Raw genomic sequence first — 27,765 nt, 5'->3', positions numbered from 1 at the left:
GATCAAGCAGCTACCATCTTGAATTTTGCCAGTTGGTGGGCAGGGGGATAGAAAGCTCTGGAGGGTGTGTTGGCACTAAATGCTCTGGCTTGGAAGTGACCACATCATTCTCTTCACTGTCATTGGCCAAAACTAGCCACTTGCTTCACTTTCAACTGCAGGAAGTGCAACCTTGCCGCTTGTCAGGAAGGAGGAGGAATTGGAAATATTTGGTGAAAAGCACTAATTGGCGCATGGTGGCACAATGGTTAAGTGCTCAGCTGCTAACTGAAAGGTTAGTGGTTTGACCCACCCCAGCAGCTCCGAAAGAGAAAAACCTGGTGATCTGCCGCGTAAAGATTACAGCGTAGAAAACCTTATGGTGCAGTTCTACTCTGTCACATGGAGTTGCTGTGAGTCAGGATCGATTCGACGGCACCTAACAAAAACGACATGTCAACTGCAGGAGTCCCTGGGTGGCACAAACCGTTAAGCACTTGACCTCTAACCAAAAGGTTGGTGGTGCGAACCCACCCTGAGGTGCCTTGGAAGAAAAGCCTGGCAATTTGCTTCTGAAAGGTCACAGCCTTGAAAACCCTGTGGAGCAGTTCTGCTCTGCACACACGGGGTCACCATGAGCTGGAACCGTCTTGCCAGCAACTGGTTACTGGTTATGCCACTTGCACTTGGCCCTGGGGCCCAGAGCCCAGCTGTGTCCCTGACAGGAGACTTCCAGAGGGCCAGCCTTGGGCAACCCTTCTGTTCCCCTCTTCAACCCAGTCCCCACCGTTCCAGCTCTACATCTGCAACTCGCAGTCTTCCCATCTCTACCATCCCTATCCTTAGCTTCTCTTAGACCCACTTTCTCCTTCTGTTTCAATCCAGGGGGTTTGGGATTCCAAACCATTCCTGGCTTTGCCTCTAATCTCCTGTGCTGAGTGATCCAGGGTTGGTTCTTTCCCATCTAGTGGGCCTCAGTTTGCCCATCTGTATACTGGGGCTCTGCCTCTGAATTGTTGCCCCCACTGCCTCTTACAGGAAGTATTTCTGGAGGCCTCTGCTTGTTGAGACAACAGACCTAGGGGAACAGACTTTATTTTTCCTCCTTTTCTGTTCCTGTTTTAGAAGATCCCGCATATGTTGGGCCTGAAGGCATCCCACGCGTCCTGGTAGCTGAAGGGCCTGCTGCTTCTGCCAGAAAAAAACCTTCTTGGAGGTGGGGAGCTCTCCCTAGAACAGGGCCAGGCCAAATCTGTCCCCCCTCCTTTCTGCCACTCCCATGGGGGAGGGGATGGCTCCCCAGGTAGCCTGTGGAGGGGGAGGGGAGGCTTTGGGCAGTGCATGAGGCTAGTGACTGGGCAGAGAACTGTGCCAGCTCCTTCTCTCTCACCTGGAGACAGCCCAAGAAGTGAACTTAATCTAAATCATGAGGGATTTAGGTTTGATGTCTGGAAGGACTTCCTAGCAGGGACAGTTACTGGATGGAGGAATGGAGAACAAGGGAATCTTCTCTCATATATTTAAATTTTTATTGGTCTATAAAGCTTAAGCATTTCTTACATTTTTTATTTGCTTTTAATGTTACACAAGCGATACATGTTCACTATAAAAATCAAAACACAGAAGTTTACGAAGTACAGAGTGACCATCCCTCCGTCCTCCCAGGCCCAGTCTCCAGGGCAACCATAGTAGTTTGGTGTGCGTTCGTCCACACCTTTACCCTATATACGTGCAAATAAGACTAGGTAGTTTTTATGATTATTCTGTACAAAAATGAGATCATGTTTTTGTTTATAAAAACTGTTCCGTCGCTCCCTTGCTCACTCGCACCTCCTCCCTCACTCATTTGCTCATTCTTCACATGTGCTGAGTCCCTGCCCTGTACCTGGCCTGTGCTGAGCCCCGGGTCCCTAGCAGTGAACCAGCTAGGCCTCCTTGCCTGGGTTCCCTACTGGGCTGAGTGGGGGTGTTGTCACTGCAGTCTCTGGGAGAGGCTGGCTCCTCTGGAGGAGGAGGCGGCTTGGCTGTGGGACCTGGTGGACCGTGGCCTCCCCAGGCAGTCTTTGGGCAGAGGTGGAGGGTAAAGAGGTTGTGCTGGCCTCATCACAGGGAAGCGAGGTGGTGCTGGTCTTAGACGGATCAGGTGTGCACAGGGGACAGGGTTCAGGCCAGACGGTCTCTGGGCAGACAAGATGTTCAGTTCTTTGGCAATGCTGTAGGACTGAGCCCACTTCCTGGGCTCATGAAGCCAGCCAGCCACCTTGTGTTTCTGGGATGGGGAGGTGGTAGGGCCTCTCTCTAGGCTGTCTTTGCCCATTCTAGATCTACCTGGAGTAAAGTCACCTCCAGGAAGCCTTCCCTGGGGTGTGGGTGTCCTTCTGTTGCTGCTATGACCCTCTGTGTTTTTTTCACTCCTCCACAAACAGCCTTCATAGCGATTGTCTGTTTGTGTTTCCCCCAATGGACTTGTAAACAGCTGCGCAGGGACAAGAACCGTGGGCAGGTTCAAGGCTAGATCTGGCATTTCTAGCACATGGAAGGGACTGGCTCAAAGAGTGGTTGTAGCTTCTGATGGCCCTGCACAGACTCAGGACTCCGGATGGGAACTGGAGTGGGGGGATGTCTCTCTCCCTAAGCCTTCCCTTTCCCATCTCTTGAATGGGGGCAAGTGTTCCTGCCCTCCCTCCCTCTCTACCCTACTCTAAACATCAGATCCTGCATAAGTATCTGGGGGTGGACTCAGGCTCTTAACAGAGAATAGTGAGTCCTTGCACATCCCTGTCACAGCTTGGATACCTCCTTTGACAGGGAGCTCACCATTGCCCGTACAGCCTCTTCCAGTCTGCTGGGAAGTCCTTCCTTGCAAGGAGCTGAAGTCTGTCCTTGGGACTGGGAATCACAGCCAGTCAGCCTAGGACCCCAGCCAACCAGCTCACCTGCCTTTTACAGATGAGGGAGCTGCATTCAGCGAGGTTAAGTGATTTGCTCAAAGTCACTCAGCAAGCGAATAGGGGATTGGAACTCCTGCTCCTGACTCCTATTCCAGTGCTCCTTCCATCACCCAGAGGTCCGGTTCTGGCCTATAGGCTTTCTCTTTCTCAGGGGTTTGATGACTGAGGCCAAATCGTCAGGGTCTTCTTCATCCTGATCAGCCCCTTCCCAGACTGTGTGAGCGTCGGATCCCTGGGGCAGAGCCAACCGGGCTTTGAAAGGCTGCAGCTCACCCCCGCCCCCCACCTGGCCTCCTCCTTTCCTAGCTCCTCTCATTTTTCCTCTGAAAGGAAAAAATTAATAGAAAATGTAAGTGAGCAATCTCGCGGCCGAGGCGAGTTTTCATTATTTGCGGCTGGGGGAGGCAGGCTGGTGCGAGGATCCCAGTGAAGCATGGATTCTGCCAGGAGCCTCGGGAGATAATTGAGAGGCAGCGGCAGATGTGGCGGGCATGGGGCGGGTGCGGGTGCGGGAGCTGTATTATCATTAGAATTTACATGACACATTAGCCAGAAGTGGCAGCGTTCATCTTTCTAACCAAATCCCATTTACCAAATGAGCAGCCAACACTTGTTTTATCAGCTGGCTCCGTTCTCCAAGCAGCTTTCTGCTCAGAGCATGGGAGTGGGCTGCTATCCCTCTGGGCACGGGGGGAGAGGCCACTGACATTTATTGAGTGCCACTGTGAGCCAGAAGCTTTCTTATGTATTACTGAATCCTCATAATGCCTCTGTGGGCAGGCGGTGTTATTGCACCCATTTTTTGGACAAGCAAACTGAAGCTTAAAGACGGAAGGCTATGCTTTAGTTTTGCATTGTTATAGCAATAATAGTAAACTCAAGAGGGTGGTCTCTGAAGCCAGACTTCCTGGGTTCAAATGTTGGCTCTTTCACTCGCCAGCTGTGTGGTCTTGGGCAAATCACGTAACCTCTCGGATCCCCATGTCCTTATCTGTAAAATGGTATTCATAATAGTACCTATATCAGGGCTGTTGTGAAGACTTAATACAACACTGAAAGCAAAGTGATTAACATTGAATAAGCTCTTAACATCTATTAGTTGTTATCAGAATCGACTGAACATCAACAAGTATGTATGCTGTTGTTGTTGTCTTGTGCCAATAGATTGATTCCAACCCATGGTGACCCCACATATCACAGAGTAGAACAGCTCCATAGGGTTTTCTTGGCTGTAATCTTTATGGAAGCAGATCACCAGGACTTTCCTTCCCTGGTGCTGCTGAGTGCGTTTGAACCAGCAACTTTTTGGTTATCAGCTGAGTGTAAACCATTTGTACCACCCGAGAACCTTGGATACGTATGTGTGTATTATTATCATCTAAGTAAAACAAAAATCCTCACGACTGAGCCAGTAAGCAACATCAGGATAAACGGAGAAGATATTGAAGTTGTCAAGACTTTCATTTTACTTGCATTCACAATCAATGCTCATGGAAGCGGCAGTCAAGAAATCAAACGACGCGTTGCACTGGGCAAATCTGCTGCAAAAGACCTCTTTAAAGTGTTAAAAAGCGAAGATGTCAATTTGAGGAGTAAGTGCGCCTGAACCAAACCATGGTTTTTTCAATTGCTTCATATACATGCAAAAGCTGGACAATGAATCAGGAATACCCGAGAAGAATTGATTGTTTTGAATTATGGTGTTCGTGAAGAATATTGAATATACCATGGACTGGCAGAAGAACAAACAAATCTGTCTTGGAAGAAGTACAGCCAGAATGCTCCTTAGAAGTGAGGACTTTGTCTCACATACTTTGGACATGTTTTCAGGAGGGACTAGTCTTTAGAGAAGGATATCATGCTTGGTAAAGGAGACGGTCAGCGAAAAAGAGGAAGATCCTCAAGGAGATGAATTGACACAGTGGCTACAACAAAGGGCTCAAACATAGCAATGATTGTGAGGATGGTGCAGGACCAGGCAATGTTTCGTTCTGTTGTACACAGGGTCACTATGAGTCAGAACCCACTGGATTGCACCTAACAACACTATTATCGTCTATATTATTATTGCTAGCATTCATTGCACCCCCCCCCCATTCGGGGCTCGGTGGTGTGCTACGTACTCTCCATTCACCATAGCATTTAATCTTCTAACAACCCTGCTTTTTTTCTGATGAGAAACCTGAGCCTCAGAGAGGTAAATTGACTTGCCCAAAGTCACCCAGCTCCTGAGTGGTAAAGCTGTGTTCTGAGCTGGAACTGGGACGTTTTGAGACTAAGACCCGTGCCGTTCTGGCTTTCTCAGCAATCTTCCTGCCCCAAAAGGGAGTTTCCCCTTAGGGCAGGATGGTAAAGTCCTTGAGGGTCCTCTTTGAGCCTCTCCCCCCAGCCTCCACCACCCCCCACTCTGGCTGGCCTCCTCTCTGCCCGAAAGGACCTTGTGAATTGTCCTGCTTAGCCCCTCCTGCCGCTGCCTAAGAAATGTCTGCTGCTGAGCCCATCACTCACATGGGGAGGGGTGAGGGTTCACGACAGGGAACCCCTGATGGAATACCTACTATGTGCGGGGCCCTGGGGCAAGACAAAGATGAATGAGCCTCAGCCTCCAATGACAACACAAAGGGTATCACTTGACAGAACATGATTAATTGCTGAGGGAAATACACAGACAACAGGCGGGGCTGGAGTTTGCAATGAGAGAGTCCAGCTCTGAACAGGCAGCCAGAACCTCAGGCACTGTGAGGAAGGGCTTGTTCATTCATTTGATGAACATTTATTAAGTGCCTGCTATGTGCCAGGTGCTGTTCTAGGTGCTTGGGTGATCCCTGGGAACAAGCTAGGTGGGGTCTCTGCTCTCACGGAGCTTAAAATTCTAAGGGAATGACAAAGATTAATTATGCAAACCTGCAGATGAGCTGATTTCAGATGGTGAGTGCTCTGAGGACGATGGAGATGGCTGATGGGACAGAGAGACTGGAGGAAGTGTTGTTAGATTCACGGTCGGAGAAGGCCTTCCAGGGGGTGAAGATGGGGGAGGCGGGTGTTCCAGGCAGGGACATCAGCAGGGGCAAAGGTTCTGGGGAGGGAGTGAGCTTGGTGCGTTGTAAAATCAGAAGGAAGGTGAGTGTGGCTGGAGGCGGTGCTGGAGGTGAGGGTGGAAGGAGAGGAGAGGGGAACACAGGCCCCAGTCTCCCACCAGGCGGGGCAAGGGGCATCCTCGGTGGCCCTGCCTCTTCTCTGCGTGGCCTCTTCTCTCCCAGTTGGCCTCTTTGCCTCTCTTTGTCCCCCTCATCAGTATCCTTTTCTGCTTGAAGACCCTGTGGCTGCCCTGGCCTCCCTCTTGAAGGGGGAATACCTCAAGGGGCACAGCCAGCTTCCGGAACCAGCGGCCGCCCTAATCCCTGCCCACCCCTCCGGCCTCACCCCTTGGGGCTCTTTCACACCCCTGTGCCTTTGCCCATGCTGGGCCTCTGCTTGGAATTCCTTTCTCTGTTTCAGTTCAGCAAACACCTGCGCAACCTTCTAGACACTGCTTACATGTGACCTTCCCAGGGAAGGCTGGTGCCCCTCCCCTGAGCCCTTAGCCCCCATGCTCCCTCTCTGCAGGTGTCTCCTGGAGCACAGGGGCACACTACATTGTCGTTGTTGTTTTTGGGTGCTGGGAAGCGGATTCCGACTCATAAGGACACCATTAGAATCACCTGGTTCCCGGAGGTGAGGCCTTATTCATGAATGTCTGTGATGAATGAGGGAATACTGTTCTTTTTTGTCCCTGGCTCTGTATAACTCCTGAAGGGACTGCTGGCTGGGATTGTGGATGTTGGCTTCTGGGACCTCCCTCTGACCCCCTCTGAAGCTTGTGGGGGGGGGGTCAGAGGGATTTCCCCACCTTGTTCCCTCCCCTCCTCTTGGGGGCACCCAACCAAAGTAACCTCGGCGGGGGCAGAGCAGCGCCCCCCGGCTCAGGAGCCTGTACTTCTATGAGCCAGGAAATGACTTGGAGATGCTCTGTCAAGCACGAGATATAAATTGCAGGCAGTTTTAAAATGTTTGGAGAGATTGCTTTTTGAGTGGCAACCTGCATCTGTGGCGTATCAGGAGGGCTGGGGGAGGGCTTCACTTACTTTTCTCCATTCTCTCTCCTTCCTAGGGCTCAGTCCCTTCTTGGCCCTGGCAGGACTCCAGCTCAGGCCTGGAGTAAGAAAGAGGTAGGGGGCTCTGGATGCAGCAGGGGAGGGTCTTCGAGTTCAGCCTGTGATCTCCCACTGCTTGGGAGCTGGACAAGGGGCTGTCAGGTGCTGGCCAGGGAGTCAGTGGCAGGCTGGCAGACAGTATAGCAGATCTACCTGCTGGTGGGCAGACCCCTCCTCCCTTTTCTCCCCTCCCCCATCTCAAACAACATAGGCTTAGGGGCATGGATTTCAATGCTTCTCTGCTAGACTGACTTTCAGGACATTGATTCAATTGTATTTTCTTCCGTCTTAGCCTCGCTCAACAAATCTTGTAGAGGACCCAGCTTCGGCACATTTGCCTTAATTTTCCAGACCTTCCTGGGCCGTGGCGGGGGCCTCTGTATTCTGGCTGTGGGAGCTGCTGGGGGTTGGGACTGACAGGAGATAATCTGTCACCTAGGGTGATTGCAAGGAGCCTTGGTGGCGCAGTGGTTAAGTGCTCGGCCGCTAACCAAAAGGTTGGTGGTTCAAACCCACCAGCCATTCTGTGGGAGAAAGATGCGGCAGTCTGCTTCCAATTTACAGCTTTGGAAACCCTATGGGGCTGCTCTACTCTGTCCTATAGGGCCACTATGAGTCGGAATCAACTCGACAGCAACGAGGTTCAGGGTGATTGCAGTGGGGACAGCCACTGATCCCAGAAGCAATTATTTGTATGTTTCTGTATTCATTCATTCATTCATACAGAAAATGTTTTTTGAGTATTTACTGGATATCAGGTATGGTTTCGGAGACTGGAGATACAAGAGTGAATTAAATAAATAAATAAAAAATCTGCTTTTGCAGAGTTTACATAGGAATTTGTCCTTAACCTCAGCTCCATCTTCCGCATTGTTTTTGGTAACAGTAACAGTACCAATCACACAGGGAGGTTGTAAGGAATCAATGATGTTAAGACAATGAAACCGGTTAAGGCTTAGTAAGGGGAGCCATACCATCCTTCTGGCAGGGGCCTACCTATGGAAAACAGCGCCTGTGGAAATTAGTTTTAAACTGCTGAATGATCTCTCGCAGTCGGCGATGAAGCTGCGATGGCCAATAGAAACTGCTCGTTAGCGCCCCTCCTTGGCGACGCCCAGGGCATGCGCGCTAGCTGCCATACCTTAGTTACGCCTCTGCCGGTCCTGGTGTTGCCCTGGGAAGTGACCCGAACTGTGTCTCAGTTGTAAAATGGGAGTGATAGTAACTAGGTGTGAACTCAGAGGGCTGTTGGGAGGATTGAATGGAACCCGCACCTGCACATTGTGAGGGCCACCAGAGTGTTTCTGCTATTTTAGCCCATAGGACCCCTGGCCTTGGCGCGGAAGGAGTCCGTGAGTCGGTATTCCCACTGCTCCGATTCCCAAACCCTTCACTGGCCCAGGGTGGTGTGTGCCTGGGAGTTCCACGAGGACCGGGGCTACTCCTGCCTTGCTCACTGCCGAATTCTAGACGCCAGCACAGGGTCTGGCACACAGTAAAGTGAAGGTGCTCAGTAAATGGATTTGAGTGATGGAATGATGTGTAGTCAGATGGCAGCTATCTCTTCGTCTCCCTCTCTGAGTTCGCTCAAGAGAATCCAGTCAATATTTTTTCAAGTTGCATGTCTATAAAAAGGAGGAAATGGGGGATAGCTAGAGGAGCAGGTGGGTGGAGGGAGTTTAGTTTTGTTTTTACACAGGAAACTCATCCGTGTTTAAATGCAGCTGGAAGGAGCCAGTAGAGGGGGAAGTCAAGAGACAGGGGAAAACCAAAAAAACCAAACCCATTGCTGTTGAGTCAATTCCAACTCATAGCGACCCTGTAGGACAGAGTCGAACTGCCCCATAGAATTTCCAAGGAGCGCCTGGTGGATTCGAAATGCTGACCTTTTGGATAGCAGCCTTAGCACTTAATAGGGGAAGGGGGCTTTAATAGGGCAGTCCCCAGGGGTGGGGGAGATGGGGCCCTGAGCCTAGGGAAGGAGTTAGAGAATCCCCACCTGCCTTTCCCCCTGACAGCAGAAGGACCTAGAACCTTGTGGATGGGGGTGGGGGCTGGAGGGTTGAGGCAGTTAACTCCTGCCAGCCTTGGTTCTTCCCAGTGAACCTGAATAGCATGTGGTCCACTGAGAAAGGGAGCAGGGATGGGAGTGGTGAGGATAATGACCATTGTCTAGAACAGAATTCTAGGGTCAGGGAAGGGGAGAGGGCCTGCCCATTAAAGAGCATGAGATGCTCTCCTTGAGGGGAGACAAAGCTCTGCTCTCAGGGACCCTAGCCTGAGAGGGGAGTCTCAGCTTTGTTCTAGGGACCCCAGTCTGAGGGAAGAGACCCAACTCTGCTCTCAGGAAGTCCCAGTCTGAGGGGGGAGACCCAGCTTTGCTCTCAGGAAGTCCCAGTCTGAGGAGGGAGATGCAGCTGTGCTCTCAGGAAGTCCCAGTTTAAGCGGGGAGACCCAGATCTGCTTTCATGAAGCCCCAGTCTGAGGGGGAGACCCAGATCTGTTCTCAGAGACCCAGCTGTGCCCTCAGGGAGCCTCAGGCTGAGAAGCCCACCCAGCTCTGTTCTCAGGGAGCTTGTTGTGAGGGGAGGAGACCTGATATGAGGGAGAGCTGTGGCCTAGCGCTGGTAGCCCCAGTCTGAGAAGAACTGTGGCAAAAACGCTTTTCTTCTCTTTCTCTTTCCTGGCTCCAGGCGTCTCTGGCTTCCCAGTCAGATCATCCTAGCTCTGAACCCAGCATGTAGGAGGTGGGTGCTGTGAACAGACTGTCCCTGGCTGGGAGTGAGGGTTCTGGGTCAGCCTCGACAGGGCTAGTGGCTCCGTTTTTCTGGTGCAGTCCTCCTGCTGCCCATCCCTGTGCCCAGCTCCTGCTGGTCACCTTGAGGGATCTCTGCCCAGCTGCAGCAGCTCCTCTCAGACCTGACCTCTCACTAAGCCTCTCCCTGCTCTCTGACACATGGGGCTCCAGTGAGCTAGTACTAAGGGGGCTTCTTATTTCCACCCCAGGAGGAGAATGGGGGATGCAGAGGTTCCTGAGTAGGGGTTAAAGATCTGCGGTCAAACCCAGAGGGAAGCAGCTTGCCTGGGAGGTTGAGGGCTGCTCCCAACCCCAGGAAGTGGAGGACTGCAGCCACGCTCTGGTACCTGCCTAGGTGGCGCTGCAGCCGCTTCCCCCTCACAGCCCCCTGGAAGGTAGACTCAGCCGACAACAGGACACAGCAACCCCTGGGGGCAGGAGACTCCTCACGCATGCATTGGGCTGAGTTGGGGATTCCCACTCCAGCTTGCAAAACGAGCCCGCCAGCTCCTCTGTAGCAGCCAGGAGAGCTCCCTGAGGACCTGGCTTACCTGAGTGCACAGAGAGCTGGTAATGCTCCTTAGAAGGCCCAATGGGTCCCTCCAGGGCCTTTCGGGAGATTACAGATCGCATCCAAACCAATCCACCCTGGAGAGGAAGAGGGGAAGGGAGTGCACTGAATCAGCCATCTGAGCCCAGGAAGTCGGGAACGAGCAAGACTAGTAATAGAGCAAATTGTGTGCTAGCTGGCCACTGTTTATTAACTCACTTAGCCTCAGGATAACCTAGCAGGTGGGTACTATTACTACACCTATTTGACAGATGAAGAAATTGACTCACAGAGAGGTTAAACAACTTGCCTTCATGATAAGGTCACATAGCTAGTAAGGGGTAGATCAGGGACTTGGAGCCAGGTAGTCTGGCTTCAGAGTGGCATGCTGACTGCTGTACTATATGGTACTAGAGCAGAAGCTGGAGCTACAGCAGGTGATGGATCTGATGTGGAGCTGGCGCTGGTGTTGGGAATTGGGCTGAAGCGGTGTGGGTAGGAGCCGACTTGGTGCTCATGAACGCAGGGAACACCCCCTGTTCTTTTCTTTGTGTCCAACAGGCCTACGGGGGAGATACTGGCTCAAATTCCTGGGTCACTTTCTCTCCATTGAGTCTCCAGGGACACGGGCTCAGGGAGATGTTCCACCTCTGCCCTTCTGCTTATCCCTGCCTGCATGGCTGGCCGCCCTGCCTTATCTGGAGCCCAGAAGACTGCTCATCTGACATTTTGGGAGGATATGCTCAAGTGGGCTGTGGTTCTCCTACTCTGGGCTGGGAGAGGTCTCAGAGGCTGGTAGCAGCAAGGGAGGTTGTATTAGGAATAGCATATTTGAGGGCCTGGGTAGTTCCATCTCTTTTTCCCAGCTCCAGACCTGACCTAGAGGTGGGCTGTGGGAAGTTATAAATGCTCCTAACCTGGAGTCACAGGGTGAATGGTGAAGGGGGCCCAGAAACATCTGGAAGCCATTACCCTGAAAGAGGGGGACCCTTCCCCAGCTCTTCTGTCCCCAGAGAACTCAGTTACATGAAGTCCAGACCACTTTCTTGTTTAAACATTTTCAGCAGTTTACAATTGCCTGCAGGATACAGTTCAGCTTAGAGTTTGCATAAATTCCAAAGTTCTTTCTATCTTAGTCTCCTGTGACTAGTTAGGGGTACAAGAGGTCTCAAGGAAAGAACTAGGCCAGGGCTGTGAATATGCAGCCTCCCAGGCCCCCACGGCCATGTTGCTATTGACATGGTTCAGAGGTTGCACTATTACTTTTCACACACATTGGGTCACAGCCTGGGCCAGACAGTCCGGCTAATCTGTATGGTTCCTTCCCTTAGGGGATGGGTCCTGTCCTTCCTTCTGCTCTGCCCTGGACTTCAGAGTCCCTATCTCTGTACTTTTGGCTGCCAAGAAGCCTCCACTGCCCATCCCACAGATTCCTGGATTTGGCAGGGGTAGCTAATAGATTGAAAATTTGCAATTTATAAATGTGAACAAAATGCAACTTTGTGTCTCTCATTGCCCTTTTAAATTTTATCCCTGTGACTTACAGGTTCGCTTTAGGTAATTAAAACGAAAACAAAAATAAACAAAATACCCAAACCAGGTTGCTGTCAAGTTGATTCCAACTCACAGTGACCCTATTTTTTCAGAATAGAATTGTGCTACACAGGGTTTTCAATGGTTGTGACCTTTCGGGATTAGATTGCCAAGCCTTTCTTCTGACGTGCCTTTGGGTGGATTCAAACTACCAACCTATCAGTTAGTAGCTAGACGCTTAACCATTTGCACCCCCCAGGGACTTTTAAGTAAGAAGCCCACTTTAAAAAGCCACTTTCCGTCATAAAACAGGTTTCAATTTTACAAAATTAGAATGTATAGTTCCAAATAATAATCCAGATTCCAATTTTGATACTTTGTCATTTTTTTCTCCTCCCCAGGCCAAGGCAGCTGGCAGGTTGTAGGGGAAGGGGGATTTGGCTGCTGGTACTGACCTCTGCAGGGTTGGGGAAGCAAGTAGGGAAGGGGAAGGGGACAGCGGGATTTCTTTCTTGCTCTGGTCTGAATAAGGCTTCGCACTCTGGGGTGCTGGCCGATGTGCACCCCCTTTCCCCTCAGCCCTGTGCCTCTGCAGGTTCTCTCCACACAGACTCTTGCTGCTGAGTCCCTGCTCTTCCTGGCAGCTCCCTTGGGCAGGACTTGAAGTGTCCCTGCTCTATCTCCCTTGGCTCTGCAGTAAACACTGGTGCATCCCTGGCCCCACACATTCTGGGCTCAGGCTAACCCCAGTGCAGCTGCTTCTCCTCCTCTGGAGTCTTGCCAGTTAGAATTTCCAGGTGGGAGTTCGGCTCCAGGATCGAGAAACAGCTACGTGGAAAATTGACACCTTGGTCAGGCCCTGGCTTTGGCAGGCAGCATCTACTGCATCTTAATCTCCATGGAAACTTCTTTTATAACCCCCTGTTATACGTCCCTGGGTGGTACAAATGGTTAATGCACTCAGCTACTAACCAAAAGGTTGGAGGTTCAAGGGCACCCAGAAGTGCTTTGGGAGGAAGGTCTGGTGATCTACTTCTGAAAAATCAGCCACTGAAAACCCTATAGAGCCCAGTTCTCCACTGACACACGTGGGGTCTCCATGAGTCAGAATCGACTTGATGGCAACTGATGTGTGTGCGCACGTATATAAGAGGACAGTTCTGCCACCTGCCTACCATTTAGAGGGTTGGCAATAGGGTGTTCAGTGCTAACCATGTCCAGCTGCCCACAACCCTGTCCCAGCCCTTCCTCCTCTTCCCCCCTGCCATTAGGCAATCAGATTAAACAGGAAATAGTCAATCTGGGTAAACCATAGCATAGGGGTTTAGAAGGCAAGAGATTGTGTGTTTGAATCCCAACTCTATCCCTAACTAGGTGTGTGACCTTGTGTAACTGACTTAACTTCTTCGTGCTTTAGTTTTGTTATCTGTAAAATGAGGATAATTGTACTTACCTCATAGATTGTTGAGGAGAACAAATGAGATAACTGAAAACACTATGAGCAGTGTGCCTGGCACATAGTAATCGCTCAGCAAATAATGTATTATTATTATCTATGGAGTCTGGAATTTGGGAGGTAATAGGTGAGTGGTTAAGAGCATAACCAGTAACCAGTTGCCATTGAGTTGATTCCGACTCATGGAGACCCATGTGTGTCAGAGAACTGCTCCATAGGGTTTTCAAGGCTGTGACTTTTCAGAAGCAGATTGCCAGGTCTTTCTGCTGATGAGCCTCTGGGAGAGTTTGAACCGACAACCTTTCCGTTAGTAGTCAAGTGCTTTACAATTTGCCCCACCCAGGGACTCTTGTTAAGAGCGTAGGTTGTGGAATTTGGAGCAAGACAGACCTGGTTGAGTCTGGCTCAAGTTCTGTGATTTTAGGCAAATTACCAACCGTCTCTGAACCTCAATTTCTGAAACTGTAAAATGGTTTTCACGAGCTTTTGTTTGCTTCAGGGTTGTTGGGATGAAGTCTGTAGTTATTGAGATAAAGTTTGTAGTGCTCCAAACACAGGGTTTAGTTTATAGTAGGCAATTGATGAAAGGCAGTCATTGGATCCTATTACTGATGAGAGACAGGATTTTCCTGGAGGTCTAGGAAGTGCCAGTCCTCACTTATGCCCCTTTAAGTCAGCCACCCTGCCCTGACTTATTTGTGCCACTTTAATCACCGAGGAAACAGTGAAGGGATCCAGAAATTTCCGAGAAGTCCTTGATTTATAATTACTGCACCTCACAGGCAGTAATCACTCCCCAACCATCCCTGTCCTGGCCTTGCGTACTGTGTAGGAATGCAGTTCTGCATTGTCAAGAGCAGGGAACTTTAGCTCAGATTAAGTGCAGACAGATGGATAGCTCTCATCTGTGTTTTACTACAGTCTGCAAACCTTCCTGGAGATCAGGGGAGTGAGGGGGAGGGATCTCCAGCTGGCCCTGCTAATGAGCAGGTTCATTTTCCTTGTCCTCCTTCTACCATAAGGGGAGAAGAATTGTTTTTTCTGTTTGGCAAACCAGTATCAATATTTCCAGAGTGAGAAGAGGAAGAAGACAACCCTAGGCTTTATTAATCCTTTAGTAGTTTCGGCGAGATGTGAAGGTGGGGAGGATTGCTGGGGGAAATGACCCCCTCCCACCCTGTCTCACCCCCTTCCTGCAGAGCTGCCCAGGGAGTTGAGCTAGACTAGAGACCCGCAGATGGAAACGCCCGATCGCCTGTATACGCACATGGAGGCTCAGGCAGAGGAGGGGATGTGCCTGAGCTCACAGGACAGAGCTGGGGCTACAACCAGGCCTTCTGGCTCCCTGTTCTGTGTTTTTCCCACGAATTGGAATTTTCAAGCTTTTAAAAAGCTACCCAACCAAACCCCCACGTGTCTGTCAGTTTGTTGTACTGTGGGGACTTGTGTGTTGCTGTGATGCTGGAAGCTATGCCACCGGTATTCAAATACTAGCAGGGTCACCCATGGCGGACAGGTTTCAGCTGATCTTCCAGACTAACACAGACTAGGAAGAAGGACCTGGCAGTCTACTTCTGAAAAGAATTAGCCAGTGAAAACCTTATGAATAGCAGCAGAATATTGTCTGATATAGTGCCAGAAGATGAACCCCTCAGGGTGGAAGGCACTCAAATTACGACTGGGGAAGAGCTGCCTCCTCAAAGTAGAGTCAACCTTAATGAAGTGGATGGAGTCAAGCTTTCAGGACCTTCGTTTGCTGATGTGGCACGACTCAAAATGAGAAGAAACAGCTGCAAACATCTGTTAATAATTGGAAAGTGGAATTATGAAGCATGAATCTAGGGAAATTGGAAATCATCAAAAATGAAATGGAAAGCATAAATATCCATATCCTAGGCATTAGTGAGCTGAAATGGACTGGTGTTGGCCATTTTGAATAGGATAATCATAGGGTCTACTGTGTTGGGAATGACAACTTGAAGAGAAATGGCATTGCATTCATCGTCAAAAAGAATACTTCAAGATCTATCCTGAAGTATAACGCTGTCAGTGGTAGGATAATATCCATACGCCTACAAGGAACACCAGTTAATACATGTATTATTCAAATGTACACACCAACCACTAAGGTCAAAGATGAAGAAATTAAAGATTTTTACTAACTTCTGCAGTCTGAAATTGATTGAACATGCAATCAGGATGCATTGATAATTACTGGTGATTGGAATGTGAAAGTTGGAAACAAAGAAGAAGGATTGGTAGTTGGAAAATATGGCAATAGAAACGATGCCAGAAATCGCATGATAGAATTTTGCAAGACCAACGACGTCTTCATTGCAAATACCTTTTCTCAATAGCATAAACAGCAACTATACATGTAGAGATTGCCAGATGGAATACACAGGAATCAAATTGACTACATCTGTGGAAAGAGATGATGGAAAAGCTCATTATCATCAGTCAGAACAAGGCCAGGGTCTGACTGCGGAACAGACCATCGATTGCTCACATACAAGTTCAAGTAGAAGCTGAAGAAAATGAGAACAAGTCCATGAGAGCCAAAGTACGACCTTGAGTATATCCCACTTGAATTTAGAGACAGTCTCAATAATAGATTTGACACATTGAACACTAATGACGGAAGACCAGATGAGTTTTGGAATGACATCAAGGACGTCATACATGAAGAAAGCAAGAGGTCGTTAAAAAGACAGGAAAGAAAGAAAAGACCAGAATGAATGTCAGAAGAGACTCTGAAACTTGTCTTGAACATCGAGTAGCTAAAGCGAAAGGAAGAAATGATGAAGTAAAAGAGCTGAACAGAAGATTTCAAAGGTCAGCTCAAGAAGACAAAGTAAAGTATTATAATGACATGCTCAAAGACCTGGAGATAGAAAACCAAAAGGGAAGAACATGTTTGGCATTTCTCAAGCTGAAAGAACTGCAGAAAAAATTCAAGCCTCGAGTTGCAATATTGAAGGATTCTACGGGGAAAATATTAAATGACATAGGAAGCATCAAAAGAAGATGGAAGGAATATACAGACTCATTATACCATAAAGAATTGGTTGATGTTCAACCATTTTAGGAGGTAGCATATGGTCAGGAACCAATGGTACTGAAGGAAGAAGTCCAAACTGCACTGAAGGCATTGGCAAAAAGCAAGGCTCCAGGAATTGACAGAATATCAACTGAGATGTTTCAACAAATGGATGCAGCACTGGAAGTGCTTACTCATCTGTGCCAAGAAATTTGGAAGACAGCTACCTGGCCAACCGACTGGAAGAGACCTATATTTATGTCTATTCCCAAGAAAGGTGATCCAGCAGAATGTGGAAATTATTGAACAATATCACTAATATCACATGCGAGTAAAATTTTGCTGAAGATCATTCAAAAGTGGCTGCAGCAATATATAGACAGAGAGCTGCCAGAAACTCAAGCTGGATTCAGAAGAGGATGTGGAATGAGGGATCTCACTGCTGATGTCAGACGGATCCTGGCTGAAAGCACAGAATACTAGAAAGATGTTTATCTGTGTTTTATTGACTATGGAAAGGCATTCGACTGTGTGAATCATAACAAATTATGGATAACATTTAAGAAGAATGGGAATTCCAGAACACTTAATTGTGCTCATAAGGAACCTGTACATGGATCAACAGGCAGATGTTTGAAGAGAGCAAGGGGATACTGCACGGTTTAAAGTCAGGAAAAGTGTGCATCAGAGTTGTATCCTTTCACCATACCTATTCAATCTGTATGCTGAGCAAATAATCTGAGAAGCTGGACTGTATGAAGAAGAATGGGGCATCAGGATTGGAGGAAGACTAATTAACCACCTGTGTTATGCAGATGACACAACCTTGCTTGCTGAAAGTGAAGAGGACTTGAAGCACTTACTGATGAACATCGAAGACTACAGCCTTCAGTATGGGTTATACCTCAACATAAAGAAACCAAAATCCTCACAACTGGACCAATAAGTAACATCATGATAAACGGAGAAAAGACTGAAGTTGTGAAGGATTTCATTTTTCTTGGATCCATAATCAACACCCATGGAAGCAGCAGTCAAGAAATCAAAAGGCATTGCATTGGACAAATCTTCTGCAAAAGACCTCTTCAAAGTGTTGAAAAGCAAAGATGTCACCTTGAAGACTAAGGTGGACCTGACTCAAGCCATTGTGTTTTCAATGGCCTCATATGCATGTGGAAGCTGGACGATGAATAAGGAACACCCAAGAAGAATTGGTGCCTTTGAATTGTGGTGTTGGCGAAGAATATTGAATATACCAAGGACTGCCAGAAGAATGAACAAATCTGTCTTGGAAGAAGTACAACCAGAATGCTCCTTAGACGCAAGAATGGTGAGACTATGTCTCACATACTTCGGACATGTTATCAGGAAAGATCAGTCCCTGGAGAAGGACATCATGCTTGGTAAAGTAGAGGGCTGGGGAAAAAGAGGAAGACCCTTAACGAGATGGATTGACACAGTGGCTGCAACAATGGGCTCAAGCATAACAACTATTGTGAGGATGGCTCAGGACCCGGCCCTGCTTCCTTCTGTTGTACATAGGGTCACTATGAGTCGGAACCCACTCAAAGGCACCTAACAAAACCTAAAAACAACCTAACAACCCAACCCAACCAACCAACCAACCAACCACCAACAAACCAACCAAAAAACAAACAAAAAACACTATTGCCTTTGAATTTGTTGTGACTCATAGTGACCCCATGTGTTCCAGAGTAGAACTGCTCCATAGGATTTTCTTAGCTATGACCTTCCAGAAGCCAATTGCCAGGCCTTGCTCCCTGTCATGGTTTGAATTATGTCCCCCACAGAATGTGTGCATCAATTTGGCTGGGCTGTGATTCCCAGTATTGTGTGGTTGTCCTCCATTTTGTGATAGTAATTTTATGTTAAAGAGGACCCCTGATCCAATGTAAAGAGAGTTTCCCTGGGGTGTGGCTTGCACCACCTTTTATCTTAAAAGAGATAAAAGGAAAGGGAAGCAATCAGAGAATTGGGCACCTCAGACTACCAAGAAAGCAGTGCCAGGAGCAGAGTGCATCTTTTGGACCCGAGGTTCCTGTGCAGAGAAGCTCTTAGTCCAGCGGAAGATTGATGACGACAAGGACCTTCCTCCAGAGCCAACAGAGAGAGAAAGCCTTCCCCTGGAACTGACCCCCTGAGTTTGGACTTGTAGCCTACTAGACTGTGAGAAAATAAATTTCTCTTTGTTAAAGCCATCCCACTTGTGGTATTTCTGTTATAGCAGCACTAGATGACTAAGACACTCCCAAAGAGCCACAGGGTGGGTTCGAAACGCCAACCTTTATGTTAGTAGATGAGCGCAAAAGGTTTGCGCCATCCAAGGACTTTTTAAAAGCTACAGAATCTTTTAAGAAATGCAATCTAATATGAAAATATACAACTGATAAAGTGGAGATGCTCTGGTTGAAGTATGGCAGTGCGGGGTAGGGGACAGGAGCCCAGTGTAGTGGTATCCCATGCCCTAGTTGACCCTTGAAATGCCTCCAAAAAATCCTAGGGTTCCACTCCACCTGCTTGGAAAACTCCAAATCCTGCCGCCTTGATTCTCACTATCTACATTTAGGGGAGAAAATTTGGGGCTTTGGACCCTAGTTTTTTGAAACCAACCAGTGGTTTGGGATCCTGCTTTAGGCATTGGCTAAGAAAGGATAGACCACCTGCCCTCTTGTTTCATGAGACAGGGTCAAGAAGAGGCAGAGCTCCTGAGTGGGTTAAAATCCCTCTTGAAAGTGCTTTCCCTTCAGCTAGGTGTAGTCCATGCTTTCTCTCGGCGAGTGGTGGGAGCCAGTCTGTAAGGGACTGCCTCCCTTCCCTTCTGGGCCGCTGGAGAAGAGGGTCACAGGGGGTCTCAGTCCTGGGATTGTGGGGGCAGCTGTGTGTCCATTGGCAAGACAATTTACTGCTCCTAAGCTCAGGTTCCTCGCCTGTAAAAGAGGGCCAATAACAGGACCAAGATTGTTGTGAGATCCAGTGAGATAAAGGGCATGAAGGTGACTAACAAACACCTGGCTCATAACAAGGACTGTACAATTGCTGGTTGTTAACTTACGTGTTCATTTCCCACTCAACAAATGTTGTTTTGAAACCCTGGTCCTGGGGCTGGTTGCTAAGGATCTAGAGCTGCCCAGAGGGACTGCTGATTGGGAAGGGTACGGCTGTGCAGGATTCTTGGCACCTGGTGTTCATGGCTGGCTAATATTCTTCTTTGTCCTCAGCCGCTTCTCATCAGAGCAACAAGGGACCACTGAGTCCATTGATTTTTCAAATCACTTTTTTTTTCAAAACCAAGGAACTTTTTTTTTCTTTTCAGATTAGTAATATTGATGGATGTCTGAGGAACTGTCTGTATTAGCTCCCAACAACCCTGTGATTCTACTATTATGCCCATTTTGCAGCTAGCTAAAGACATCGAGACAAGAAAGTTAAATAATGTACCTAATGTCACACAGCTTACATAGAATTCCAATACACAAGGAAAATCTACATGGGCTTTGAAGAAGAACTTGGGGCCCTGGCTTCTCCTTTTACATACTGCCCCCATCTTGAACCCCTAACACACAGTTCAAACACCATGGGTCCAGGTCAGCTCTCATTTGATGAAAAGGGAAACTGAGGCCTGGAGAGGAATAGACTAGACAAGGTCATTTAGCTAGCAAGTGGTAGAGCTGGTAAGTAAACCCAGGTCTCTGGACTCCCAGCTCTGGGTCTTTCTAAGCACCCTTCTTCTCTCTCTGCACTCTGTTGCTGGGGATCTCATTAATTCTTAGGGATTTAAAAAAACTGTTCGTGCTGACATGTTCCCAGTTTATACCTCCAGCTTAGACCTTTGTTTTAAACTCTAGAGTCTCATCTCTACCAGATGTTGGCTGCATCAGGCAACATGGAGCATCATTGTGACTGTGCAGGATGATCCGTTTGGTCCTTTTCGGTGATAGCATTCCCGAGTCCTAGCTCTCCTCTAGGTGGGGCTGGGCTGGGCTGATCTGGGCTGCGCTCTCCTGTCAGGGATGCTGAGCAGAACCCTTCTTGAAGGGAGAATCGCTTCACTCCTTGCACCCCCAGGCATCCCCCAGTTCAGACTTCTTTTCTCTTTGAACTTCCCCAAGTTACAGACCACACAATTAAGGGCTTGCTAATAAGCCATTCATCTTGTCCCACAAAGAGAGAGCTGCAGGCCTCCCGCAGGCTTCCTTCTCCTCTGGGAGGGGATCAATGCCTTATCTCAGCCAGGCCTGTGTGGAGAGGAAGGAGGGAAATGAAAGCACTTAATTAAGGCGCAAAGGAGCGGAAAGAGAACACAGCGTCCTCCCTGGCTCCTTGCTTTCCCCTTGCCTCCCCATACCTCCTCCCAGGGCAGCGGCAGAGTCCACGGAGCTTCTGTCTGCTCTAGCTGCAGCCCCCTCTGCAGGAAGCAGAGAAGGGGTATTGAAGATGAGAAAGACTCTAGAGTGGGCACTGCTGTCTGGACCTGAGCTAGAATACTCCCTTCCTTACTGTCCACCTCCATCCCGAGCATCCCAAGCCTTGGCCACGGCAATGAGGAGGATGGTGTTATCGATTGAATTTTTCCCTCCAAAATATTTGTTGTAAATCCTAACTTCTATGCCCGTGGTTATAATCCCATTTAGGAATGAGTTGGCTTTGTTATGTTAATGAGGCAGGATTAGTGTAGGGCAAGTCTTGAGTCAATCTCTTCTGAGATATAAAGGAGATTAAACAAGCAAGTGAGAAGCAGAGATAAGGGAAGAGAGATGCCAAGCCACATGAAGATCGCCCAGGAACCGAAGCTCAGAAGAGACAAGGACCTTCCTCCAGAGCGACACAGAGAGAAAGACTTCCCCTAAAGCCAGCACTTATAGCCTCTTAAACTGTGAGAAAATAAATTTCTGTTTGCTAAAGCCACTCACTTGTGTTACAGCAGCACTAGATAACTAAGACAGATGGTAAGCAGCAAGAACTCTGCCCAAAAAAATGCCCTTCCTGGACCGAAATTTCCACCATTAATGTGTATTCTCTCAGGTAAGAAAAGCTTCCTTGGTCCCCTTTATGAATGTAATGCTTAGGGGAGGGAGAGCCTCTAACCTGCTTTGGAGAGGGGGATCTGGGCTCAGTAGTCTACACTTTCCCTTCTCTCAGGCTCTGGACAGTGCCTATAAAACTGTTCTCAGTGAGCTGGGAAGGTGAGTGCCCACATGTAAACGCACTCACGCACTTGGAAGATCCTCTCTGCCAGGATTTTCTGGGCCATTCAGAATTTCCCTGAGGTCTTTCCCTGCTAAATTGTGCACCTCTATCCTCTATGAACTTGGCTGTTGATACTTGGGCATCTGTCATTCCCCTGGCTTCTGGAACCTCTGCCCTGGCTGATGTCAAACCACCAACCTTCACAACCCATATGGCCTCCTGGCCTGGATGTGACCCTCACCTCTGGCTTTTCCAAACTTGACTCCTGCCACACCTCTAGTCTTTCATACTTGGCTCCAAGAGAGTAGGTGGCACCTTCTAGGTTCTATGACCCTGACGCTGCCCCTGCCTGCCCACAGAGGGAGGACAGATGGGGTGAGAGTCATTCTCAGAGGATCCTGGGCCTGGATGGAGGATCACTGCTCTCCACCCTGGAGGATCCCCCAACAAAGTGGCCCTGTCCTGCCTTGCACTGGGAGGCTACCCCAGGGATTCAGGGATGGAAAAGGAAGGGAACTTTGAGCAACAGCTGGGGAGAGTTGACTATTCCTGCAAGGGGGGGGCCCTGTTTGCTCACCACCCCATGCGGGACAGGTTTAGTGAGTCTAATCAATGGGACCAAGGGGGCATTCTCCCAAGAAGAGTCCTCAATGCTGGTGCCCCTTTGAGAACAAATTTTTTAAGATAATTTATTAATTCACTGAATATTTATTGAGGCAATAAAAGGGGGAGTGGAGAACTGATCCCAAGCTAGGAGATGAACTATGCTGTGTGTTGAAGAGCTACAGAGCTGTTGCCCCCTGCTGGTCACCCACAGACATAACTACATGTAAAACCAAAAATTCAGTTGCCCTGGAGTCGATTCTGACTCGTGGCGACCCCATGTGTCTGAGCCTCAGTCAGAGGGCTCAAGGGAAGTTTCCATCCTGGTCAGTATCTTAGCTCTCTCTTGCACTTCTCTCCTGGGGTCTGGGTCTTTTGCTCACATTGTTCGCTCCTAAGTCCCATCCAGCAGGGCCTGGGCACTTCCTGACAAGCTTGCCAGGAGCTGTGCTGCCCCTTTGCCTGCTCTCGTTCTGGGTGTAACCTTGTATTGGGCATCTGCTGTGCCTCACCTCCCATTCTCTCGGCCCACCTTTGACTCCAGTCACTGCTACCACAACCGGATTCGAGCAGGGCTAACCTGACGGCACCTCGCTGCAGCGGAACCACCTGTCTTTCACGTGAGCTTTCCTGTGCTGGGCTTGAGGTGTCTGTGGGATCACACTAGCCACCCGCACACGTGCAAACCTGGACATGGGAGTATGTGATGTGCTGGAGCCGGCTCGTACCGGCTGGCAAGAGGCCATTAGTATATATTCAGAAAATGTCTGGCTGGATGTTAAACCATAGGCAGCTTGAAATCGGCCATGGTGGGAATATTTACACCATGGGAATCTGCAAATGATACAAATCAGGGTCCCCTGTCCCCCAAAAGAGCCGATTTATCAGCACGCTACTGGAGGGAGTTAACGCCTACCCTGGAGGCAACCTTGACCAATGAGCGTCCAGAGCTAGCGGATGAATAGTCTTCGCTCCCATTCTTCAGATGAATAATTCTGAGGTGTGCTGTACAGGCTCCTCAGAAGGTCCCAGCAGGATTGACACCCAGGTGCTCACAACAGTGACTAGTTCGATAACATACTCTTGTACTAGATTTCTATCCTTCCCTGTTCTATTCTCTCCAGTCCTCTACTCCTATTCCCTGAGACTTTTTCCAAAAATAAACTACTTGCATGCAAATCCTTGTCTCAGGCTTTACTTTCATGGGCGGGCGGGGGGCGGGAAAGGGAGGTAACAAGTTAAGACTTTTTTAAGCACAAGAGTATGTTTGTTTCCCTTGCCCAGAATGTACCATTTCTGTGCTTTTATTCCTATGGTTTTTATTCCTGTGTCTAGCTGTGATTATACAGTCTTCCCAAAGCAATGACTCCTGATTTGCCTTGGAACGCCTTCTGTAACAGCAGGAAGTTTTAAAAAATATTCAGTTGATTTAGGCAACACAAAGAATATCTTCTGGCCTGAGTGCTACCTGCAAGTCTCTCGGCAGTTACTCTAACACCTTTCCTCTATGGCTGATTTCAGTTTCCACATGCAAGTATAACCGCCACCTTTGTCTTCTTGTGGTTAGATTTCTCCATCTTATTCCCTCATCACAGCTGTCCAGGAAACAGAGCTGGAGGCTCCCCTGTCAAGTTGTTTAGCCAGCTCTCCCCCAAACAGGTTTTATATGTCTTAATCTTGTTTCCAGAGCCCTGGCGGCACAGTGGTTAAGCATTGGTCTGCTAAGCAGAAGGTCTGCAGTTCGAATCCACCAGCTGCTCCTTGGAAACCCTATGGGGCAATTCTACTCTGTCCTAAAGGGTTGCTATGAGTCAGGATCGACTCGAAGGCAACGGGTTTTTTAAAAATCTTGTTTCCAGTTTCTAACCAAAATCATTTGCCTGTTCTGCTTCAAACTCTGTCCACTGATATGCTTCTGATCACTGAATGTTCTGACCTGTGACTCACTTGCTTATTTTTAGCAGGATTCCATGGGTTGTGCTTAGCTGAGCAGGTTGGGTGATGATTGGAGAGCTTTCTAGTTAACTAGGTCATGCACAGCAGCTGTGACCCTTCGGTTTGTCTCCTTGAGACAGTTGTCTCCCAAGAAAATTAGGTTGGGAAAGAATGGAAGATTGGGTATTCTTTCCTCATCTGGCCCTCTAGTAAAGAATGTCAGCGCTGGGACTGCATAGAAGCAAGTCAGTTCCATTTGTTCCACACAGCTCCATGAGGTATGGGTGCCTAGTCATGGGTCCTTGGTGGAGGGTGGTAGGAAAGATGAAGAGAGAAGAGGTCATGGTCATCGAGAAGGCATAGGGAGAGAAGAGTGGGCATGGTCAACAGAATCATCCTCCACAGAAGTGCCAGGTGGCTTTCTGAGAAAATCCCACTGGGCCATCCAGGGGGTTGGTGCTGTTAAGAGCCTCCCAGATACTCCACACTAGGTGCTCCCAACGGGCCCTCACAACTCTGTCTTGTGCCCTAAATGTGGTCCTGAGTTCACAAAGTTGCTCAATTCCATCTCCTGAACTCAGGAAGGGATAGTAGTGCAAGGGCTGGCATCCCTTCCCTCCATCTCAGGATCTTCAGCCCATGGTCAGACCAGCATACATTTTGCAGAATCCTTTGGGAGACTCCCAAGGGCAGCACTCCAGATTGAAATTCTGAGACCCAAGATCCTGTTGCTTCTCTTTGCAAAGAGCCAACATGGTAGGCTACTCTCTACCTCCCAACCCCCTGCTTTGTGGGCCCTTAGAGCTCAGGTGCTATGAGACATTCCTATGTTCCAAACATCCATGTGCTCCTTACTTTTCCCAGCCTTCTTTGCAGTTACGTTTGGGCCATGTGACTGGTTCTAGCCAATGGGATGTGGGCAGAACTGATATAAATTATTCCAGGAGGGCCCTTGAAAACATCCCATGAAATTATCCAGGCCTCTCTCCCCTTTCTGTGGCAACAATAGAGGTCACGTGTTGAGAATGGCAGTGTTACATGACAAAAGAGCCTGGATCCCTGAGTCATCACTGGAGGGGCGCCCCAGTGACTTTTATCCCCTGGTGTTAAGTTTGTGAATATGTTACATTACATGGCAAAAGAGACGTTGCCCATATAATTAAGGCAACTAATCAGCTGACCAAGGGCAGTAGTGGTTCAGTGGTAGAATTCTCACCATCCATGCTCCATACGGGAGATCTGGGTTCAATTCCTGGCCAATGCACCTCATGTGCAGCCACCACTCATCTGTCAGTGGAGGCTTGTGTGTTGCTATGATTCTAAACAGGTCTCAGTGGAGCTTCCTGACCAAGATGAACTAGGAAGAAAGGCCTGATGATCTGCTTTCAAAAATCAGCCACAAAGTAGATCACAATGGTCCCATCTGCAACTGATCTTGGGGAATGGTACAGGAATGGCAGCATTTCATTCCATTGTGTATGGGGTTGCCATGAGTTGGGGGCTGGATCTGCGGCAGGTAACAACAGCAACAAATCAGCTGACCTCAGATAGTAGATTATCCTGGATTATCCGTGTGGGCAGAATTTAATCACATGAACCCTTAGAAACAGAAGAGAAAGGCAGAGAGACGCTGGAGGACCAAGTCAGAGAGATTTGAATCATGAAGACTCAATATGCCATTGATGGCTCTGAAGATGGAGGAGGTCATGGACCAAAGAATGTAGGCAGCCTTTAGAAGCTGAAAATGACTCCTGGCCAACAGCCAGCAAGGAAACGGGGACTTCAGTCCTATAATCTGCCTACAACCTGAATGAGCTTGCAAGCAGATTCTTCCCAGAGCCTCCTGTTAAGAGCCCAGCTGGCTTACTCCTTGATTTTGTGACTCCCCTAAGTAGGGGACCCAGCTGAGCCCCAGTCTGGACTTCTGAGCTACAGAACTATGAGATAATAAATCAGTATTGTTTTAAGCCCTAAACTCATGGGAATTTGTTATGGTAGCAATGGATAACTAATACACCCCTACAAGAATTTTAGTGAGCCAGAAAAAAATCCTTTAAGCCACTGAGATTTCAGAGCCTGCCTATAGTAGCAGCTAACGGTACTTTCTCTGATTAATATGGGCTCTGTTAGCTTCCAGTGTATGAGGAACTCCACTCCAGCATTGAGGCAGAGTGAAGCAGAGGCTGGGTTCCCAGGCACCTGAGTGCCTGTTTAGATCTCCTTGGTAGCTGACAGTCTCAGAGCAGAGATGGGAACTCAGCCAGGGGTGAGGCTATGGCCTTGTGAATGCTGGGAAGCAGGAATGTGGTCAAAGAAGAGAAGCCTAGAAGGTTAAAGGCAGGTGTCCAAGATCACCCAGCAAAATCTTGACAGAGCTGAGGCTGGAAACCAGGCCCGTGACTCCTAGGCCTGGACTCTTTGCCCAAGGTGATGTGAGGAGAGGTTGCCTGTACGTGTATGCGTGCATCAGCTCCATGTGCAAGTGCATATGCTCCATGTGTGCCTGCCCCGCAGGACTGCTTCCTCCAGCTCCTGGATCTTCAGGGTTAATGCTCCGCTCAGGAGGCTGAGTAGTGCAGCCTCTCCACTTCAGTAATTGAAATCAATTTCTCAGCCTTATCTTTAGGAAACCTATATAGTCTAGACTGTAATCTGAAGGCCTGGACTCGGGCAACTTTTAAATGAAAACCCCTCTGCGAGGGGGGAGAGGGAAAAAAGAACAAGTGGCCCACCTCTTACTGCAATTTCTCAAGGAGCATATGAGTGTGTAGGTGATGTCTTTCTTTGTCCCCGGGTATTTGGCTTCGGAGTATGTGAGAATGGGTTTGAAGAGGGGTGAGCATATATGTGTGTGAGAATGTGAGTGTGTGATGGTGTGGTGTGTGTTGGTGTGTGTGTATTAGGACGGGGAAGGTATGTGTCTGTGCATGTGTGTCAGCTTGAGTGACTGGACACTTGTGTGATGGCCTTCTTTTTGTGTTTGTTTTTGCCTCTGACTTTGTGAGTGCATGGACGTGGGAGAAGGGCTGAGAGTGTGTACATGAGCATAAACATGTGTGCAGGTTCCTGGAGTAAAGGCACAGGCTTGTGAATATGTGTGGGGTATGCGTTTGTGTCTCATTTCAGAATGCATTTCCTAGGAGGGCCTCACCTGTGAATTCCCCTGGGCTCAGGAATGGTTTCTTTTAATGCCTCGAGTGGTCTTACTGGCCCCTGCGGGGGAGAGTGGCTTCCTCTACTCCCTGCCTCCAGCAAAGGGCCCCACCCTCCCAGAAGCCCCATGGATTTCTCATTTCAAGTCAATCAGCCTTGAAATCCCTGCCAGTGCCTGCAACGTAATTATGAGGCTGGTAATCAATGCCAGACTCTCACTGCCCAGGGTAGGGGTGGCAGAGGCAGCCTTCCTTGGTCTCCAGAAAAGACTGAAGGTGTTAGTGACAGCTGGGATAAGGAGGGCCTGGACTAGGAATGGGCTCACTCCCATCTGGGATTTATGCCTCAAACCAGATAGGGGAGAGGT

Source organism: Trichechus manatus, unplaced genomic scaffold (assembly GCF_000243295.1).
Source record: "Trichechus manatus latirostris isolate Lorelei unplaced genomic scaffold, TriManLat1.0 scaffold00015, whole genome shotgun sequence".
NCBI lineage: Eukaryota > Metazoa > Chordata > Mammalia > Sirenia > Trichechidae > Trichechus > Trichechus manatus.
This window is presented reverse-complemented; position numbering follows the sequence as displayed.